Here is a 15473-nt window from a genome sequence, read left to right as displayed (position 1 = left end):
TAAACTTCACTTTTACATGCAAAATTGTTACCGCAAATGAAATTTTCATGCTACTTTGAACAAGCATTTTCATGTTTGCGATCACGTCCTGGCATTTATTATCCTGGCATATATGTACTTCACATCTTTGCGTGGAGCATAAATTTACATAATTTATATAGTCTGTTTTTTTTTCTGTATTATTATGACCTTATTTTTTTTATATAATATATTGTTTGTAGTATAAAACATTTTTTACAATGCGAAAATCAAACAAAAAGAAAATATTTTTGATGAAAATTTTAGCATATTTCAATTTGTACAACGGGATTGATGGTTTATTGAGACTTTTCAACTTCTTTGTATTGTACAAATATTTTTCTATACTATTTAGAGGTCATCAGAGCCATTCAAAATTTAGTATGTACCTTCATCATTATCCCTCTCTCCTTGAATAAATAAGTAAATGTATAAGTAAGTTTTTGTCAGCATTAAAGAAAATAAAATTCTCATATAAAATGTAAAATTATTCTAAAAAAAAATAAAATAAAGAACCTTTAAGAAATGGTAAATTCGCCATTTTAATTTCATGGTCAAAGAAAACAACAAAAGGAAACGATGTACCCACAAATCGAAGAAAAAAAAAACGAAACAAAAATTTTAAGTAATTCTTTTGTAATTCCAAATTTGTTTACTAGAATTTCTGTAATAATCACTGGAATTTCTTTTATATTCAAATGAGTATTTTCGTTTCCGATTTTTTCAAAATTTATTTGAATCATAAACATTTTTCTTTTTTTTCTACAAAAGAATTTTAAAAGAAAAATAAATGTGTTTTTCATTTTGAAATTTCAATTTGAATTTATAATAGAACCGCACAAAAAGCGTTTTGAGATATTGATAGGCAATAAGCATTAAATGAACACAACAACTCAACAAAAGAATGAAATAATATCAACGGTAAAATCAATTTCAACTAATTTTATAATTTCTCTTGAAATATTTTATAGCTTACATTAAAGAATGAAAGGTCATCACATGACACATGTTCATTTCGAATTACATAGAAAAAAAAGTAGTAAAAGAAAGAGTTTTAAAATGTTTTATATAAATTTTCTTTGATTATTAGGTCGGACATATGTTAATGAAAATGTGTGACACGTGTACCTCTGCTTTACAAATATAGCTGCTGCAGATCATGGTTGGAGCAATTTCCAACCATCTACTTAAATAAAATATCTAATTCTTTAATTGAAATCTTATTGAAATATATTGAATAATATACGCTTCTTCATATTCTACCATCTTTCACAAAATGAAATATAAATAAATTAAAATTTTAAATTGCTGAATACAATTAAAATTTAAAAATAAATACAAATGCAATTAATTTCAAATTTAAAATAAAATTTATAAAAAATATTCGATTAACCGATTATAAAATTAAATATTATTAAAATTTAATTGAAAATTTCGAATAAATTTTCTTCTCTTTTTTTTCAAATATCCTTAAAATATCTTTAAAAAGTAATTAAGTTATTTTATTAAAATATCCTTACATTATTTTAATATTCTTATATAAAATAAGAATTTTCCTTCTTTTATTGTTTTTTATCTTTTTTCTTTGATTTTTCCAGAAGGCTATTTTCTACAATGGATGTGAACTAATGTACATACACATGTTATGTTATTATGGCATCATACAACATAATACATAATATCTATTAGGGAAAACCACATTTTTAAAAGTAATGTCCTTTATCAGGAATTCTAAATAAAATTACTTTTCTTAATAATAAGGAAAAGGATTATATTATATTTTCTTTTATGCATGTAGGTGGAAGAATGCAATTTCATTATTAAATAATTTTATATTTTCTGATGCATCACACACACACAAGCAATGGTGTTCTATATATAAATGCTGTTACAATCAGAATCTGAATCCGTCACTTCTTATATTTATTAAAATTATATTTAAAAATATATGATTGTAAAAATTTATAATATGAACTTTTGCCTTTTTATTAAACAAATTGGACTAATAGAATAACTAATAACATGAATTCATAGTGAGTTTTAAAATCATTTAAGAAATTCATGCACATAACCCATAGTTTTGAAAAGCTTACAATTTAATTAAAAAGCAAAGTTACAAAAATTTTGAGATTATGAAACATAAATAAAGATTTTTAAGGGAAAATTGGTGAAACAATTGCGAGCAGTTATAATGAAAGAGAAAATGAAATTGAGTAAATTTTAAAATTTCAAAATTCTAAAGTTTCTTGATAACCAAATGCCTTGTATGCACTAAGCCAAATTAAATTACTATTCAAGTCTGGTCATTAAAACAAAAAAAACCAGTAATTTTTTCAAATTTAAGTTTTAAAATCACTTTCGCACGGCATTTGTAATTTATTTAAAATAAATTCCAAAATAGAAATTCATGAAAATGTTTTCCTTATAAAATTTAATTTCTTAATTGAAATTTTCTTTTACCAACTTTTTAATAAAACCAATTTAAAATAACAAAAAAAAAGTATAAAAGAAAAATGCAATAACACTTTCAGAAGTTTTATGCAATTTTTTTTTGTTCCATAATCACAAAAGAAAAAACAAAATGAGAAAAAAAGTTTATCAATTGCTCCTTGATTCCTTAATTATGCTAAAGAAATTCATATTAGCTTCATAGTAATAAAAAGATTTACTAAAACTATACCGAAAACTATACAAGAATTTGTATGAATTGCTTGAATGAATGCAAAAATTAATAATACTAAACTGAAGCAAATTTAGTTTTACTAAAGATTAAAAAGTTTTCGTTTTTTTCATTCTCCTCTCCCGCATTCAGCTTGAGAACATACCATTTCATCTCTGAACTCTATTGTTGTGTTGTGTTGTGTTATTCATCAGAGTGTATATGAAAACACCTTTGTCAGGAAATGATTAGGTGAGATTTTTACTTTAAAACTTGTATGATTGAATAAAGTTTTTTAAGAACTTTAATAGTAATGGTAAAGTGAAGATAAATTCTTTCTCACTTCCTTGCTAGAATAAATATATTCTACTTATATTCACACCTGTATACTTTAATACTTTAATATTGTTATAAAACTTTCTGGTCGATAAAGAATTTTCTATGATGTACAAGTGTAATTAAACTATCTCCTATTTTATATTGTATTGTGAATTTATTCTTAACACTACATGTGCTATATAATTAACGTATTAATTAACTTATTTAAATTTTTTTATAGAAGTCAGGAATTTTACAGTTAAATTAAAATTAAACAAATCAAATTAAACGTACTGGATGCAATTCAATTAATTTAATTTTATTCATGTGAAATTTATTTCTCAATCTCATTAAAACACTTAATAGATTGCTCATTTAAAGAAGAAATCAAGAAGTAAAATTGAAAGTGTCGAAAGAAATTATAATGAAAATAACATAAATGTAATAAAAAAGTAGAAAATTTTTTCTCTACTCGTCAAAAATGAGAAAAATTTTTTGAATAGTTTGGAGTTTATAAATGTGTTTAATGAATTCCTTGACTAGTTACCATAATAATTCGAGATTTTGATTCCGAGTCAATAAGCATGCTTCTCAAAAGTTCGTGAATTGAAAATAAGTTTAGACTTACACAAAGTAATGATCTGAAATGGAACTAGCAGAAAGTCTAATGATCTCAACTAAATACAGAATGAGTAACCAAAAATTTTGGATGTTTTGTTTGTCACATAAAAGCAAGCACAAATTTATGGTAAAAAACAAATTGACGTACGAAGATTTAATTCGTAACTGCAACAGCAAGGCTTTCAATAGTATTTCAACAATTCACTTAATTCCTTCAATAATCTGAAGATTTTAAACAAATCTATAAACCTATACTTAACCCCTGTTCATTGCAGCAATCGTAAGTTTTCGGACAGTTTTTCTCAAAACTACATTTTTTACAATTTAATATTATAAAATCTTTGTATTAACAAGTTTTATTTATAAATTTTAATCGTTTGCAATGGAAATATGCGGCAAATTTACATTAATAATGAAAATTTTGTATAATCTCTTTAAATTTTCTCACTTATTTGCTGACATTAAAATTCCATTTTGTTTCATTTTCAGTACATTTAATCGAATAATAACAATTTTTATGGTACATAATACCAAAACTGCCACAAAATGCCTTCAAATTATAATCATATTGCATATTTTAAGGAAAATTTTTGTTTTTTACACACTTTCTTTCATCGCTTTACATTAAAACTTAAAATTATCCTGCAATAAAAGTTTTTGTGCATAACAAAGTTGACAACATATTATATCGTTTTTTAATATGAATTCTTCTATGGTAAAATTTGATGTGGTCAGCACATAACCGACCGCATTGTGCATTGTCTAGTTAAGTGAAAGTGTTACAGAATATTATAAAAATGCCTGTTAATTACCTCTTTTCAATTTTTAGGACATTAATAAGCTTATAGTTAACATACCTAGAAAAATGTAAATTTGGCTCTTAGTAGAGTTTCGCTTTGTGCCACCCGAATTCCCTGAAATGCTCGTCAGTTAGTTTCGGTAACAACCAGAACTCAAATATCAAATTTCAAGAAATTCTATCAATTAGTTCCGTAGATATAGTAAAAAATGTAAAATCGGCCCGCAGATCAGTTTTCGAGCCCTGATCTTTCCAAAAAATTTATATGTTCATTGTTTTAATACGAAGAACCTCAATATTAAATTTCAATGAAATCGGTCGATTATTTCTCTTTATATACGCAAAAATGTATATTTGGCCCGTAGTAAACGTCCAGTTGCTGACACCTGATTTCTTCCAAAAGTTAGGAGGTTTTGCGGCCGGTCGAGCGAAGCTTATATATGAAATTTCAAGCAAATCGGTTGAATAGTTTCTTTAAAATGATCAAAAATGTAAAACAGGCCCGCTAAAAAGTGCAGTTCCCGAGGCCTGATATATCCCAAAAGTTGATCGATCCGTGCCATGGTGGAAATAAACTTACATATAAAATTTCATAAAAATCGGTTCAGTAGAACTTGAGATACACGCGTGCACACACAGACCGACAGACGGACAGACCGACAGACCAACAGACCGACAGACCGACAGGTTGCTAAAAATAGTTTATTTACACTTCCCTACTATGGAGAAGTGCATTCCCACCGAAAACTCGATATGCAAAATTTGTTGCCATCACATAACCTACCTATTGTGTACACAATACGGTCGGTAAAAACATTGAAGGTTAAAATTAAAACGAAAAAACAATTTTTTTTTCTATTTAATCAAATTTCCTGCTAACTTTGGTTAAATTTAAAACTGCACATTTTACATTAAAGCTAAGGAAAGATAAGACAAGTATAATGTAAAATTGTGCATGCTTTTTTTTTCTTCATAAAATGAGAATTATAAAGGATCCCTATAAATATGCAATGTATATATAATATATTATTATGCGATGACAAAGGACACAGTTACCAACAAGCACGGAAGGAAACACATAAATAAAATAAATAAAAACTTTCTTCTTCCTTAAATTTAAATAAAAAATAAAAAAAAATTTATTTATTTATGCAACTTTAATATTTAAAGGGGAAAAACTGAGAAGATGCACTCACCAAGAGTTTCTATTTATCAGAAAGTTTTATGTGATCTTATTTTGCGTAATCGTGGGGACTATGATTTTAAGTTAAAAAAGAAGTTAAGAAAGAATATTCTGCAAATTCAAAACTTAAGCATAACATGGAATTATATACGTAGAAAAATTATTTGTAAAAACAAATCAAAACGATTAATAAAATTAGATTAAGTGTATAAGCTAGACATGGGCGTAAAAACAGTTGTTGTAGGTTATTTTTGACTTATTTTAAAAACTGTTTTTACAAAATGGTGGATAAATTATATTTTTGTTCAGAAGCATTTTCTGAACTAATTTATGTTATTTATAGTGATATATTTGCTTCATCCACTTATCTGATACTACTGACACAAAATCTGTTCACTTTTCATGGTCGCAATTAAAACCAATCTCAAGAACTTCATTGAACTCAAATTAACTAACTAACTATCAAAATCCCATTTAAATTTTATAATAGAAATTGGCAATTTTCAATTATAATTGAAAATTTCTTTTAAAAAAAATTCTCATATAAACTCAAATATATTATTTAATTTATTTTTATAATTTCTTTTTCTGTTCTAATTTCCTAACGTGTAAAAGAAATTTGTAATAAAATTTATCTTAATTTAAATTGTGAAATATAAAAAAAATTCAATTATTTATAATTTTATTACAGCAATATGATTACCGTAATTGTATGAAAAAAAAAGAATTAAAATTTTCTTTTAAACTTACCTGTTACTATTTTAAAAAATTCTTCTCTATAAATTACAGGTGAAAATTATATAAGAAAAAGTGCAATTATTTTTTTTTTAACTTATTCAATTTCTCTCTTTTAACACAAAAATATTTAACAAGAAGATTTAAATCGACCCGGCATTTAAACGTAAAAAATGTAAAATAAAAACCTTGTAAGAGTGGAAAAAATAATTGTAAGGATTATTTCCCGTCGGAGGATACGAAAAAAACTTTTGTTTTGATGTTTTTTCTTTTAAATTTCCTTATATTTTTTCACTTGTGTATTCTTTTTTCTTTGTTTTTTTTTTTTAAATAAGTTTCTTCCGATATTTTTTCTTAATTTGTTCCTTGTTCTTGTAGAGTTTTTATAAATTGATTTCTTAATTTTTTATTTAATATTAATTTACTTTTTTTATAGTTTTAATTTTTCTTTACAAAAGACATGGATAGTTTAGTGTTGTCAATTTAACGGTGTCTGTCCTTCATTGAAATTTGATAACCAATCATTAAAATTCTTATTTTGTCCTTTAAATTGTAATTTATAACAAAATAATTTTACCTTATATTATGAAATCAAGGTAAAAATAGAAAATTAATTTCAAAAATATAAAGATTTTTTTTATTATACAATTTAAAAACAATTTGAACGGAAGATCCAACTAATTTACCTAAAATAATTTTACAAATTAAAAAATTCTTAACCTAAAAAGAATGTCAAGAGAAACTGTTAATTTTTATTTGATTTTTATGGCCTATCATGAATTTATATAGAAAATATACCAAATCGTCGTTCATTAAACCTTCATAAATAAGTAAAATTGCTTTCTAGACAATCACTTCTTGCAATTTTGTAGAAAATCACATCCAAGCATATTTCACATTTAACAAAAACAAGATTTTAGGTTATGTTCTCTTTTCATCGTGTAAAAGGCAATTACGATAACGAAACATTTTTTTATAATCTTAATTTAAATAAAGATTATTGTGTGTAGAACTTTTTACAAGGTAACTTTTTTAGTTAACTAAATCAAATTAACGTTTTCTTTGTCATTCATCCGGCTTAATAATAGTTATAATACCCTTATATTAAAGTACATATACAACATGTATTTAAATTTTGTGCGGATGTCATACCTTCTACAGTGCGTTTTCTTATATTTGAAAATGTAAGCAAAGTAAAGATTTAAGAAATTGTAGGATATAATTCATTATAATAGTTTCACAGTTTAACGTAACTTATAAGATAAACAAGGAAATAGCTCCCAAAAAATGCAAATAAACTATTCACATATAAAGATTTTTGAAATAAGTTTAAGCATGACGGCATAGTCATTCTCTCTTTCAATATATATACATAGTCAGCTTTTTCACTCTTGCTCCAGAATCCAGACTAAAAAATGAAGACCTAATTTTAATATTTCACATTGTAACAAAATCAAAACACATTGATTTTTTTTCCATTAAAATGTTATAAATTTGATTATAATAATTTTATTTAGGACTAAATTAAAAGCTCCTAAGTTAAGAAATAAAATTTTCGTTTTTACATAGAATGGATTCAAAATATTCTACAGATTTATGCTTTTGTATACAACATTTTTCTTTAAGAAAAAATTCAATTAAAAATTCATTTAATGTTCAGAATGTTTGCAATCGCATGCCTTTATCAACATCATGTATACATACAAGATATAATATTATATAGATATGTACAACGAGATGCTAAAGTTTTTTTTTTCAAAAAATAATTACTAAGAATTTTAAGGCAATATGTCAATTATATTTGTATACTATAAGTGAGAATGTGCAAGCAAAGTTATAAATTAATGAAGTCTATAAATTATAGACACAGTTAAAATATTACATTACAACTATATTTAAAAATTTCACTCTGTAACATCATAGGATATCTTTTAATGTATCTTGATGTAATTTTTTGTTTTTATTTTAGTTTAAGTTACGCATTTCGAATATTGGAATTCAAAATTAGTACTAAATTTTTCTATAGTTTAAGTTATTCTATAGTTTTCTACAGTTACCGCTAATTCTTATTTTATAAATAAATAAAGAGGTTCTAGACTTGTACAGCTGGTTCAAACTATTTATAGACAGTATATTATCTCGGACTAGCATGCAAAAACAACACTGTTTGTTCACAAGTAAACATTTCATTCATAAATGAATGAAACATTCAGCACAACTTTTTGTACGATTCAACACAACATGTGTGTGTACATATATGTTCATTGCACTTAAACACTAAAAAATAATATTATTTTTCTGATTAATAAGATTAGATAACTAAATAACTTTTCAGGATAAAAATTGTTTTTCTTAAAATTTATTTGTGATATAAAATAAATTGAGAATAATTTAGAATCCTTTAAATATTTTACAATATTGTAGACATGATAAGACAAACAACTTGTTATAGAATGATTAAGTGAAGAACCACAAGTATGAATAATGATGGCGTCGTTAAAAATCACCTTCATATTTCTTCAATTGCAATTCTAACTTCCAAAAAAAAAAACAACAACAAAAAAGGCATTGTCGCAAAACTCAAGTCGTGTGTTACCCTCACAATGCCTCAGGCAATTAAATATACGTACACATAAAGGTACTTGAATATGAATTATGGGTACAAGTAAATTATTTCTGTTTTCATTTCGTACCTTCTCACATACACACATACAAGTAAATAAGCTTTAAAACTGATTTATATTGCAGATGTAAGGAAATAAATTTAATTGTTAAAGTTTGTTTTTGACTTTAATGGTGATTAATTTTTTATAAAGCAGACATAATGGAACTTTTGAAGAACAAAATAAAAAACAAAAAATTGTTAGTTTGGGTACAATGAAAATTTTTTTTAAATATTAAAATTTACATTTAAAATAATTTTATATTTAACTTAAGCGGCTTAAAATTTAGAGCATTGCAATTGTGTACAGAATGCTATTTTGTGTTTTATTGAAAGACGTTCTTCCATAATCAACACACCTTACTTTATGCAGTTCTTGTTTTACTCGTAAACGATAAATGGATAATAAATTTAATTATATATTTTGTCCACATTTATAATTTTACACAAGAATTAATTAAATTTTAACAAGAATTTTACTATTTTATTAAATTTTCGCCATTGCCTTCTTCACCATTATTTGCTCTTACGATTTCAAAATTCCTCTTTATAGCAAGAAGATGATAAGAATTGAAACTCTTAAAGTGCAATCAATTCGCGGCTAAAATATTGTTTTCGCTATTCTTTTTCTTTTCACCAAATTTACATAAAACATGAGGGATCATAAAAAAAAACTTTAGAATTTCTTTAAATTATAAGAAACTGCAATCGATTTTGATGTCACACTTGCATTAAAGTTTGCATAAAAAATCTCTTGTACTTGTATTTTTAACTTTCGTTTCTACAATTTTATTTTTAAGAAAAAAACTATCGAAATAGTGCCTTAAATTTTTAAAAATTTTTTAACATTTGTCAAGTCACATTTGTCAAAAATTGAAAATAATCAGTAAAGCGGAAGAAGGAAAACTTAAAACTATAAAAAAATTTTCACAACGATTGACCGATTTCTTTTAATTTCTTTATATTTTTTCATTCTTTTGGAAAATCTTTATTCAAGTAAAAATAAAAGAAAGAATCCTTTTTTTTCCTGTTTAACCAACTTTCTTCAAAGCAAAAATATGATGGTCAAAGGTTAAATTTAAATTTATCTACTCGTATGTGCTCTTATAGTATAGGAAAACATTATATCTACTGATAGTTTGCTGAAGTACTTATGTTACGAGTAGTTGCAATTTTTCACTCAGAAATCTTTTTTTTTTTCACAATGGAAATGAAATATGGGTCTGGTAAAACGGGATTTTAAAAAAACCAAAGTTGATTTAAAAAATTTTTAAAAATGAAAACTTTTCAATCAAAACTAAAATTTAAACTCTAAAAAATACAAACGTTTTTGATTGATGGTACAAAAGGCAGTTTGAGACAAAAGAAAATCTCTAAAATTTGAATCGGAAGAAATCCAAAAATATAGGAACGAAAAGAAAATAGCAAATATATGAAATGCTTAAGCAGTTATCACAAAAATATTACTGTGCGAAATCCGACTAAATTTTGAGCCTCTTGGTTTTATTTAATCTTATTTTCGATTAAATTTACTAATTATTCTTGTTATACATTAAAGAATAATTTCATTTCTGAATGAATGTACAAAACTAATGAAGAAAGTATTTGACAAATTACAAAAATTTTAAAGAAAACAGTTAAAATTAAAAAAGGTATTATTGAAAGTTCTTCTATCCCTACTCAAATAGTAAATATGTTCAGATTAAAGCACAAAGTACAATTTCTATATACTTGAACCACCACTTATACATATGTATAAGTAGAACCTCCTAGTGGTGGGCCCCGGTAATGGCGGAGGATAAAGGGGTGATTGAAACGATCAAAGTTACGTTCGTGTCGTGGTCATGTCTTGCGGCGAGCCTCTTACTTTGTGAGTTTCAGCCCTATATCTACACGTCAGCTGACGACAGGCGTCCCAAGTCAAGGGGAAACAGCATATGCCGATGACAGCGTGGCTAAGGGGGAGCTTAGTCGTTAGTATGCGGACTCTGGATACCAGGCGCCCTCCAGTTTAAACGAGCCTTCCCATGGTATCCCGAGCTCTGCCATGGGTGACTTTACTTTCCCTTGCTATTCGTGAGACCAAAAATGGAGAACATAAACAATAACAACAAAAACAGCAACAACAAGAACAATAACTGTGACAAACACAACAACTGCAACAACAACAACAACAATAACAACAGTGACAATTACAATAACAACAACAATACTAAGGAGAACATTAATACAAACCCAGTTAGTGCTCAAGGGTCTTCGGAACCAGAGCTTCTCTCGACTGACGCAGAGGAGGAACTCCTTCTGACGCCAGTAGAATAAAAGGCGGCGCCTCTGAAGGAAACGGATAATCAGGATCCTCTTGGACCTATTATCCAACAAACTGAGGAGGACCTGAAAAGGTTGGACATCAGGGGAAGAAAACAATATTTCTCTGGTGCATCCAAGCGGCGTATCGCGGCTTATATCAGGGATGGCATGTCCCCAGAGGAAGCTCGCAGATATGAGAAGGAAAGGCTAGAAAAGCTGAGGGCCTGCGGATCGGCTGTTGTGGCCGACCATCCCCAGAAGAGGGAAAGGTCGGATAGCAACACCCCTGATGCAGGGCCCTTAAAAAAGAGGTCGATGAAGGCCAATGTTGAGGAAAAGGTCCCTGGAAACAATGACCTCTTATCGGGATGCAGTAGCACAGGTCAAGGTGGCCATCACTCATAGACTGCATCCAGAGGAAAGGCTATCCGAAGTTCAGATGGGGAAAATCAAAGTAGTCATCATGGATGAAATGGATGAAGTTGTGGACTCTCATCCACAATTCATTGCAGCGTTGCAAAGGGACGGATGGATATCCGTAACATGCAACAATCAAAACACCAGGAAGTGGATAACCAGTGTCTGCAGGGAGATAAAGTCTTGGGACGGTTGCAACGTTGTGGTACTGGATGGCGACGACATGCCCAAACAGCATGTCTGCGTCACCTACGTACCAAAGGACGAGACAACCGTCAGTCTCTTCAGGGACAAATTTCTAAGTAGAATAGGGAAGCAAAATCATGATAAGTTCCTGGAGGGCGCTGAAGATGGAGAAGGAAAAGGACGGGGGCTGTTCCATCACCTTTTCCGTGGATGATTCCGGATTGGAAGATCTACGGAAAGCGGAGTTCCGACTTTTCCTGAATTTCTTCGGTGTTACCGTTCGGGTTAAAGGAAGAAAATCCTTTCAAGGTGCTGGCGGCAGGGCAGGACAAAATAAAAAACCAATGCCCATCGCGACAACGACAAGCACTTCAGGCCAACCAAAAGAGCTAAAACTCATTGGAAAGTCTGAAGTCGTTCCGAAAATGGCGGCAAGGGCAACGGAAGGACCATCGACCAGTACGCCAAATACAAGCGTCCCGGGTCAACCAAAAGGGCTCAAGCCCATTGGGAAGCCCGGAACTGCTTCGCTATTTGCTGTTGGAGGGGCTAGCATGGCACCTGGGACGGCTTCCTCCATAGACAAGAGCCGGAGGAAATGATATGGCTGTGAGGTGCATTCAAATTAATCTACAGCATGCTAGGGCATCTACTGATGTTTTAGCTCATAGATTTATGAAGGATCACCTCGATATTGCCCTTATCCAAGAGCCTTACATAGTAAAGGATCAGGTTAAGGGCCTTACAGGTGAGCTATTGTATGATAATACAATTGGGGGCAGGCCTAGGGCTTGCATTCTGCTTAGTAAAAGGCTAACGTATTTTCCCATTCCAGATTACTGTTCTAAAAATCAGGTAGCTGCGTTGGTTAAGGTGAACTCTTCCGTGGGTTGGACAGAGTTTATTGTGTGCTCATCCTACCTCCCGGGAGACTGTGCCCACCCAGACGAGCAACTGAAGGATCTAGTGGAATTTTGTGGAAGGAGGAATTTCCAACTTATAATAGGAAGTGATGCCAATACTCACCACACCGTCTGGGGAATCAGTAATATAAACAAAAGAGGTGAGTGCCTACTTGAATTTATATATAACAATAAATGAGGCCTACATTCATAAATGCAATTAGGGAAGAGGTCCTTGACATCACCCTTTGCACTGAGTTTATCGGCAGTATTGGATGGCATGTCTCAAATGAGACATCCATGTCCGATCATAGGCAGATTAGGTTTAATATCATGGTCTCCGGGGCCCTGGCAGAAGAAATATATCAGGTGCCCCAATCCACAGATTGGAGCCAATTCGAAACGCTCCTCATGGATGGGATTGGATCCGTTCCTGCTTCTGTCAGAACGGTGATGGATATCGAACTGGCCAGCGAGGCTCTGACGGCGGCTATTACTAATGCCTACCATGGGAGCTGCTGCGCTAAGCCGAGGCGGAGCAATATAAAGTGCCCGTGGTGGAATGAAGAGCTTTCAAGGCTTAGACTAAAGACCAGAAAGCTATTCAATAAGGCCAAGGCGTCGGGTTCGTGGGAAGAGTATAAAGACTCACTCACAAAATACAATAAAGAAATTAGGAAAGCGAAGAGAATCTCGTGGAGGGCGTTCTGCAAGGACATTGATGAACTCTCCAGCAGTGCGCGTCTTCACAGGGTGGTTTCCAAAAAGTATGCTAGCGGGTTGGGCCTAATGAAACGGCCTGATGGCTCCATGACTGAGAACGGAAAACAGACGTTGGAGCTTATGGCGTCAACGCACTTTCCTGACTCGGAGATTCTTCGGAATCACTCAAATGCGGTCATTGAACCGAGGGCATCCTGGCCCAGGAGGGATGACTGGCAACGATCCTGTCTAGAATTCACGATGGGCAGGATTAGATGGGCTGTTTTCTCTTTCAGGCCCTTCAAATCTCCAGGTGATGACGGGATATATCCTGCATTCTTGCAGAGGGGTTTCCAACATATTGCTAGAGCACTGTTGGAAATTTTTCGTGCCAACTATGCGTGGGGTTACATCCCTCAGGTATGGAAGGTGGCTAAAGTGACGTATATTATGAAGGTGGGTAAGCGACCAACCAACCTCCCAAGGTCTTTCCGTCCAATCAGCCTTACTTCTTTTCTATTGAAAGCAATGGAAAAAGTGATTGATAGATTTATACGGGACGATGCACTGGGAAGCAATCCCTTGCATGAATCTCAGTACGCCTATCAGTCGGGAAGGTCTACTGTACTCGCTCTGCAGAGTCTGGTGGGGGTCCTTGAAAACTCACTGGAGGTGCGGGAGGTGGCAGTTGGCTGCTTGCTTGATATAGAGGGAGCTTTTGACAACACCCCATATGATGTCATCTGTGAGACGACTAGCAGATGGGTTAATCGTATGCTACAGGATAGGATTATTAAGTCCACCATAGCTGACGATATACTCTTCACCTCCGCTGCAAAAGGATGTCCGCAGGGCAGGGTTCTTTCACCCCTCCTGTGGTCCAATGTAGTGGATGATCTAATCGCTGCTTTCAGGGGCTCCGGGGCGCGTGTTTGGGGATATGCCGACTATGTGGCCTTCGTCGTACAGGGAAAATTTGAGAGCACTGTTTCAAATCTTCTACAGCAAAATTTACGTGTTGTGGAAAGGTGGCGCAAAGGCGTTGAGTTAAATATAAATCCAAGCAAGAGCACTTTGGTCGCCTTCACCAGACACAGAAGCAGGGATAGATTAACGAGCCCAATTCTGTTTGGCGAACGTATTAGTTACTCGAGGGAGGTGAAGTATCTGGGGGTAACCCTGGATGATCGTCTCTCTTGGAATACTCATTTAGATAGAGTTATCGGGAGAGCTACGGCGGCCTTGTGGACCTGTAGGAGCTTCATCGGGGGGACCTGGGGAATTAGTCCCAGAATAGCACTGTGGCTATATACGGCCCTTGCTAGGCCCATCGTCACCTACGCGTCGAATGTATGGTGCCGTAAGGCTCAGCAAGGTGTGCGGGCCAAGCTGAAAAAGCTACAGAGGCTGGCCTGCCTGGGAGTGACCGGGACAATGCGGACGGCTCCCACCGCTGCATTGAAAGTGATGATCGGATTGCCGCCACTGCACCTCCATATGTCCATGAAGGAAGCTCGGCTAGTGACTTACCGACTTCTCTTTGGCGAGGACGGGGCAGGGCTAAAGTTGGCCCACAGAACTCACAGAGACTTCATTGAGGGCGATCCGATTCTAAGAATAACCATGTCGGATACCTGTCTGCCGCGGTACAACTTCGACCACAGGTACAGGGTTCTGTTTCCCGATCGATGGACGTGGGATCGGGGTGGCCCGGTACTTAGGTCGGGTTCGAGCGTGTGGTATGTGGACGGGTCCAAAACGGAGTCGGGTGTGAGTTCGGGCGTATACGGTGTCCGCCCAGCCACGCGTGTATATGCAACCCTTGACCCGTGTTGCACAATGTTCCACGCCGAAATATATGCAATAGAGATCTGTCTGAGAAACAATTTAGAAAGGGGGTATAGAAACCGCATCATCTATGTGTTCTCGGACAGCAGGGCTTCAATGCAGGCGCTTTGTTCAGC

Source organism: Condylostylus longicornis, unplaced genomic scaffold (genome assembly GCF_029603195.1).
Source record: "Condylostylus longicornis isolate FDR11 unplaced genomic scaffold, ASM2960319v2 ptg000055l, whole genome shotgun sequence".
Classification (NCBI taxonomy): Eukaryota; Metazoa; Arthropoda; class Insecta; order Diptera; family Dolichopodidae; genus Condylostylus; species Condylostylus longicornis.
This window is presented reverse-complemented; position numbering follows the sequence as displayed.